The sequence below is a fragment of the Vidua macroura genome, chromosome Z (assembly GCF_024509145.1).
Source record: "Vidua macroura isolate BioBank_ID:100142 chromosome Z, ASM2450914v1, whole genome shotgun sequence".
Taxonomy (NCBI): Eukaryota; Metazoa; Chordata; class Aves; order Passeriformes; family Viduidae; genus Vidua; species Vidua macroura.
In genome coordinates, this window is record NC_071611.1 from 77,343,931 (window position 1) to 77,350,621 (window position 6,691).

At 41.3% G+C, this 6,691-nt stretch overlaps 1 protein-coding gene across 1 annotated transcript in view; it reads right to left on the minus strand.

The window, feature by feature from the left end:
* Positions 1 to 6,691, minus strand: part of LOC128821621 (uncharacterized) — a 291,087-nt gene that overhangs the window by 152,713 nt on the left and 131,683 nt on the right. The gene's annotated exons all lie outside the window — the stretch shown is intronic.

Consider the following 6,691-nt stretch of genomic DNA (forward strand, 5'->3'; position numbering starts at 1 on the left):
AACCAAAGGGGGAGTGGGGAAGCCAAACCATCCTGTGCTGATGCAGGCCTTCAGCTGTGACTCCAGAGCATTTGGGCGCTTGCCACTTGGATTTGTATCCCTAAGTGCAATGTCTTTGGCTGGAGGAGAGCCTTGCTCAGCTGAGAAAGCAGCAAGATCAGAGAGGGTGCTCTGAAAGGTCTCCTGCGGTTCAGAGCTGTCAGCGACTGTGAGGTGAGAGCGGGCCCGGCCTTGCCCGGGCTGGAGCCGCAGCAGAGCCCCGGCAGAGCCCGGAGCAGCCTGAGCCTCGGCAGAGGCAGGCTGCCAGGAGGCCCTTGTAGCTGCAGGAGGCAGCAGCCCGGCCCTGCGTGCCTCTTCCTGGTGTCATGAATGAGGTGCCATATGTCAAGTTCAATAAACTGCAAGATTTAAACTTTAGCAGCAATTTTAATGGAGGTATAAAAAAATATAAAATAATATTAAAATCAAATATAATGAAGTAGTTACAAATAGAAATTTGGCAGTGGTTCTGATAAAGCATAAGCAAAACCAACCGGGGGACGGGGAGGACCTCTCACCCTGCCGCACGTACAAAAGGCAAAAGAATCCAAGCACAACTTTTATACTGTATGCTAATACATATTCATCAATAGTTCCTGTAAATCTCCTCCCAGTTTTGATTCTTGAAGTCTACGTCACCATATTACACAGCGCATGTTCCCGTTGTTGCTGGGGGGTCTTCTGGACTCTTCAGGGGTCTTCTTGGATGAAGGCCGATGGTCTTCCTGGCTGTCCTCTGAATAACCTGGCAGGTTGTGCATGCACATGGAGCTTGGTGTTACATAAGTAAGCATTATGTTCCTGTTTTGGGTTCTCTATCTGGAATTATATCAACTTACTTGTCTTCAAGGCTGTTCTTGCCTCAGAAGAAGCTGCCTGGACTTTTATTTGTCTCAATGTCGATTCCACTCTTGGAGGTTTTCCCAACTTTGTCCTTCCCATGGCTGTTTGTGCTAAAATATCTCAATACTCCATCCTGGATCTTATGAACATCTGCGAACATCTGTTTTGTGATGCTAATGACATATCGCTTTCCCCTGTTACTTTTTAACAAATGTTTTCTAAAATATCAATATAGTTACAATTATTAGCACAAATCATCTTCATTTATCACATCTCTATCTGGCTGTGTTTGAAGGTAGAGGGTCAAAGCAAACTCCCTTGGTTCCTCCCTGAGCCCTGCCCAAGAGTAGGATGAAACCAGATGTTCCTGCACTAGAAGTTATGGTAGCTTGTTTATTCAACAGTATAAAATCTGGGCCTTCTCACAGCAAAGTTGGCAGCCTGGCCTGAGGGTGGGCGAACCACATAGGAATTCCCCGTTACTGGGAGTGCTTCTCCAATCCTTTGGTGTGACAGGGCATCCCCAGCTGACGTGTGTGTCAGGACAATGGTCAAGTATTAGGGTAACTGGTGATGTGTCTTTCTTCATCCCTACAGGCAATCTTTTGTAGCAATAATCGGGTGCATTGCTTAGCTTATCCTTCTGTACTTCTTTGCTGCTTTGCCCTACAGGAAATGACACTTCTTCCTTAAGTTGGTGTGGGTGTCTTTGGTGCTGACCCTGCCAGCAAGCCATTCCCTTCAGAATTGGACTCGGTGGATCCCTTCCAACACAGAACGCTCTGTGATTCTGTGATCACTTCTACAAAGTTTGCTCAGAATGACTTTCAGCTAAAACACTTGAAATTATTTGCTGAAATTAGAGTTGGTAGATAGTTCTTGTTGGTAAACAATGGAGGGAGAGAACAGCTTCATGTGGTTTTTTGGGGCGTTGCCCCAATTTTGTGGGTTCTTCCCTCCATTTTGGGATATCGCACCTCTGTTTTGGGGGTCTCCACCCAGCAATTTTGGCTTCCACTCCTTCCACTTTGGGGCCCCCCTTTAATTGTGTGCACCCCATCCCCATGTTCCACCCATGCCCAGCGTCCCCAGTGTGCACTGAATGGCCAGCAAGGGACTGGGGAATGCTGGGACCCACAGTGATGTCAGCCATCCCTCCTGGTTACACACAGGACTCCTCGGCCCTTTTTGGGCTGCCCTGGAGTGCCAAGGCCACGGTGAGGAAATGTCTTTGCTGCCATGCTGTGCAGGATCTTGCTTGGCTCATTATGGCCTCATGTCCCCTGTGAAAAGAAGTGACAGCACCAGCACCAATCTGTTTTCTCTCTAATTGGAAACAGCTATTCTGAAACAGTCTACAACAGCATTTCAGTTTACATAACACATTATGTTTCTTACTCCATCATGTCACGTGATTAATTTGGGTGAACTAAGTTTTTTCCTAACCAAATTCTGTGTTTGAAAAAAAGAGACCTTGTTATTAAGGACATATGAGTTTCCCTCATAGCATCAGGTATTACTCCTTTCCTATTAATGAAGTCTTTGAAGATATCCAGTTCATGCCACAAAACATCTTGATCTTTCTTGTTGCTGTCAGGGATTAATGAATATATAAATCCAGCAAAGTTATTACACTTATTGCACAGTGCCTTTAAAGTACATTAACTGATGGCAACAGTTCTAATTGTTAATATTTATTGTACCTTGATTACGTAAGTCATTACAAGGTAAAGAGTTCCTCTGGCATTTTATTAACTAAAACTGCTTGCAAGTTAAGCATGCATACACTCACTGGTCTCATATGGTCTCAGGCTCTGCAGATTTCCAAATTACATCGCTCACATTAGTTCTTGCTGGATGACCAGGGCACTGTAGTATGGAGCCAACACACTTCCATACTCTTCCAAGGCATTTAAAGCAGAAAATATTGCACCTATCCTTTCAGATGCTATTTGCTTAAGCCTCACATTTGGCCAGTTCTCACAATTTTTAAACTAAGCCTCACAGTTGGCCAGTTCTCACAATTTTTAAACTAATCTCCCACTTCTCCTCTAATCTAGATAACATTTTATCTTTTGTTCTCATCTTAGATGCATGCTTCACACACTAGCTTTCTTTCTGGATCAGAAATTCACCCATTCCTTATCTTCTCCCTGCTCATTGTGAACAATTTTTGGTTTGGTTGAATTGAATTTTTCCTGCTATCTTTTCCTTCTGGGCATCAGCTGTAGTTAACTTTTTTGTATTTGTACCAGTCCCAAGAAAACCTGGTGCAGTGGTTTCTGACTTTCCCTGATAACAAAGCAAAGAATGTGAATTGCAGATGGCAAAACCCCCACATTTAAAAGACAAACTATGCTGTGCAGCAGAAAGTACAATTCCGCCTGAAGCATCCCTGGTGTGAGGGGTATGTGGTGCCTAGAGAGTTGTGAAGAGAACAAGGAAGGAGGGCAAGGAGTGAGAGTTCTGTACTGCTGTGAGTAGAAAAATAGATTTGGTATTTCTCAAAAGAAATATTTAAAAAGTTTGTATATTTTCTGTTTAAGACTGGGGGTTTTAACTGTCAATCCGTTGGGTATTTCTCTTCTTATGTAAGTTAAATAAATCTTTCGTTTTTCAATATAATTTATAATGCACAATATAAATTTTCCATAATGCCCTGATTTCTAAATTCAAATAAGCATATACAAGACAGTCAATGCCAACGTTAATAACAATGCTGTAGCACTACTAGCTGCACTTAATCTCCAACATTGATATACCTAAAATCAGACATCTCTGAAAGATGAGCAGGAGACACCTGATTTCCAGAGATGCTGGATTTTTCGGAGTTTTCACCAAATCAACAGGACACCTAAGTTCTTGTGATCTCTGAAAGTCAAGTCTACCTCAAATCAGATGTTGAACAATAGAAAAAGAAAAGCACTGTAAACCTCTCCAAATTTACCTAGAAGTGGTTTTGCAGTAGAAAACAGCTGAAGTCACTGCATAAAAAGATGCCAAATGACCAAAATCAACTGACCAAAAAAATGGAAGAACTTCCTTCTAGATAACATTCAGCCCTAGCATTTTCAATTAATCTCTTTCAAAACCCACTAATAAAACAGTAAGTTAATTTGCAAGCAGAAGTTTTAATTTAATAATATTCCTTTGAGCAAGTTAGCCAGGGTGTGCAATGCAGAATTTTCTCAGCATCCAGAGCCCAACTGTCCAGAATACCATCTCTTTCAATTTCCTAAATACTACATCCAGCCCTTTTCACACACTTGCTAAAAAGTTCCCTGTTGCTCCAAGAGGTTCTCGGTTAATAGACATGTCAGGGTTATCCGAGTGACACTGTCACCCAGCACAGATGGGTTCTCTTGGGGATATTGGCAGAGTGAGGATAGCACTAAACCATAGGTACAATTCAAACTTTGTTTTCTTAACAGGATGTTATGATTGATACAGAAGAGAATTTATTATTAGAATGGCACAGGATTTCTACAAGCAGAGTCAACATAGTACAATCTGTAACTAGCACGGTAGGGAATTTATAATACAATTTAACTTATAATTTCTCATCACCTGAATCTCTGCAGCTCAGGTCAGATCCCAATCCATGGTTTGCTGTATCAGTATTACAATGACAATCTCGAGGGGCTGGGGAGCCAGAAGTTGCAGGGGCTGCCTGGGAAGTCAGAGCAGGGCCTGGCAGCCAGGACCACCCAGCCATGGCAGCCAGATCAGCCCAGGGTATCAGACACTTCCCTGGGACAACAAAGGGCAGGCTGGGACACGGGACCAGGGTGGAGCTGGCTTGGCCACCAGGCACTCACATAACGTGACTCTGCACACGTATACCAAGCTACTAAGATGCAGGTATGCTCAGATCTGAATCTGTGCCTAGCCTATATAAAGCATGCCCAGGTAATATAAGGGCTAAATAGAAGTAATTTCCTATGTAAACCTACTTTTTTTTTTTTTTTTTTTTTTTTTTTTTTTTAGGGAAATGAAATTAAAAACATAATTTATTTTCTATAATGCAACTTACAAAACACATATTTTTTGATGTTGCTGTAAGATAGATGGGAGAGTTAGGTATTCTAAGTGCTGCCACTGCTTAGGTATTCAGACTGAAGATCTTTATGTACACTATGATCAAAAGCAATGCCTGATGGTGTCAAAGGAGAGATTATACCGTGTTTCAGTTGGCTTCAGATAAAGACCATCTTTGTTTACTAACCTTCATTGTAAAAAGATTTTTAAGATTTTAAAGATTTTAAGTAACAGACATATAATGTGAGTTCAAATTAATGTTATATAAAACATCACTGTGTACAGCAAACTGCATCTGCTGCCAACAGAGTAATGGTTTAGCTAGGAAATTGCTAGGTTAAATTCTCATCAAAATCTTGTGTCTGAAGTCAGTGTATTACCCTCTTCACATTAGTTTGTTTAGATCCACTTCTCATCACAGATCTATGATTTAAAGCTCCATCTAGAAATATAAGTCTTGTGCAGCCTTTGCTGTGGAATTCTTAGCAAGTAGAGCTGTTTGAAAACTCTTACAACAGTATATTCAAAAGATTTTTTTTTAATCGAGGAATAAAAATACATTAGAGAGAATATTAGTTTTTAGATAGAATATTAATGCCTCTTTTGAGAAGCTTCCTAATAATTTTTCACCTTTATAAATGCTCAACCACCTTGTAAAACTGTTCTGAAAAGTGTACTTTTTTGTCATGATGATGATTAATAGAAATGAGAACAGATTTTCCCCTTTTTCCAAAAATATCCTAAACTGCTCTCCTATTCAGACAGGTTCCTATTCCTGGATCTTAGATAAGGATCCACATTTTGGATACAGAAAGTTAGAAGTTCATTTCCTCATTTCTTATATATACATGTAAGCAAAGATATTGAATAGTCCCACTATTTTTTTGCCAAAGTATGCTATTTGAAGCTGTATTTCTGTTAACAAAATACCACTTTGGTCAAAAAAAGTGGGGGCACATGTCAAGATAAATGGTCTTTTTGTAGACTGTGACTAGGAGGTAACCTCAAAACCTTTTGCTGCAAGCTACTGATGACTGCGATAGGTAAATCTGTTCTGTGCTCCAGAAAATTTCTGCAACATAGGTTTTGTTTTCATCAAAATATTTCAGTGAAACAGTATTCTAGTAGGAAATTACATTCTGGATAAATTAATCTCCCTAGGGAGCACATCAGTTCCCGTTTCAGCAAAGACACAAGCACATGAATGACGGGGATGAAATCCTTCTGCCTTCAGTCTACTCCTAAGCTCACAAGACATGGGATCCCTGCAGTTTTCATGCTGCCTTGATAACATGTTGTAGACACAGAAAGATCTGCTAGCACAGGATCATTCAACTCTCCCTCCTGTCCTCTGTCATTTGCTCACCCTGGAAACTAGAGTTTCTCAATTTAGGAGTGAGGAGTAGTGGAGAAAGCTGTGGGAAGACCTGGGGCATATCTGACCCTGTTGGGAATCACGCTCTTCCCAGCCTTCGTCCTGGAGTCGTTGCTGAACTCTCTGGATGCCTTGAGGGCACTGAAGGGTTGCGGCTCAGTTCAGTTCAGCAGTGATGTGGGAAATGGATTTGTAGAGACAAAGACCAAGTTCTGCACTGTGGCAAGTGAGCACCTGAGAGAGGTTGTTTTACAAGGACAGAACTGATCAAAAGGCTTTTTCCTTGATGTCTCAAAAATCAATAAGAACTGAAGTAAGGGAAGTGGAAAAGACAGAGAAGTAAGGAATGATGTGTCAGTAGATGATAGGAGAGGTTCCAGAAATGGGGCAGAGGCA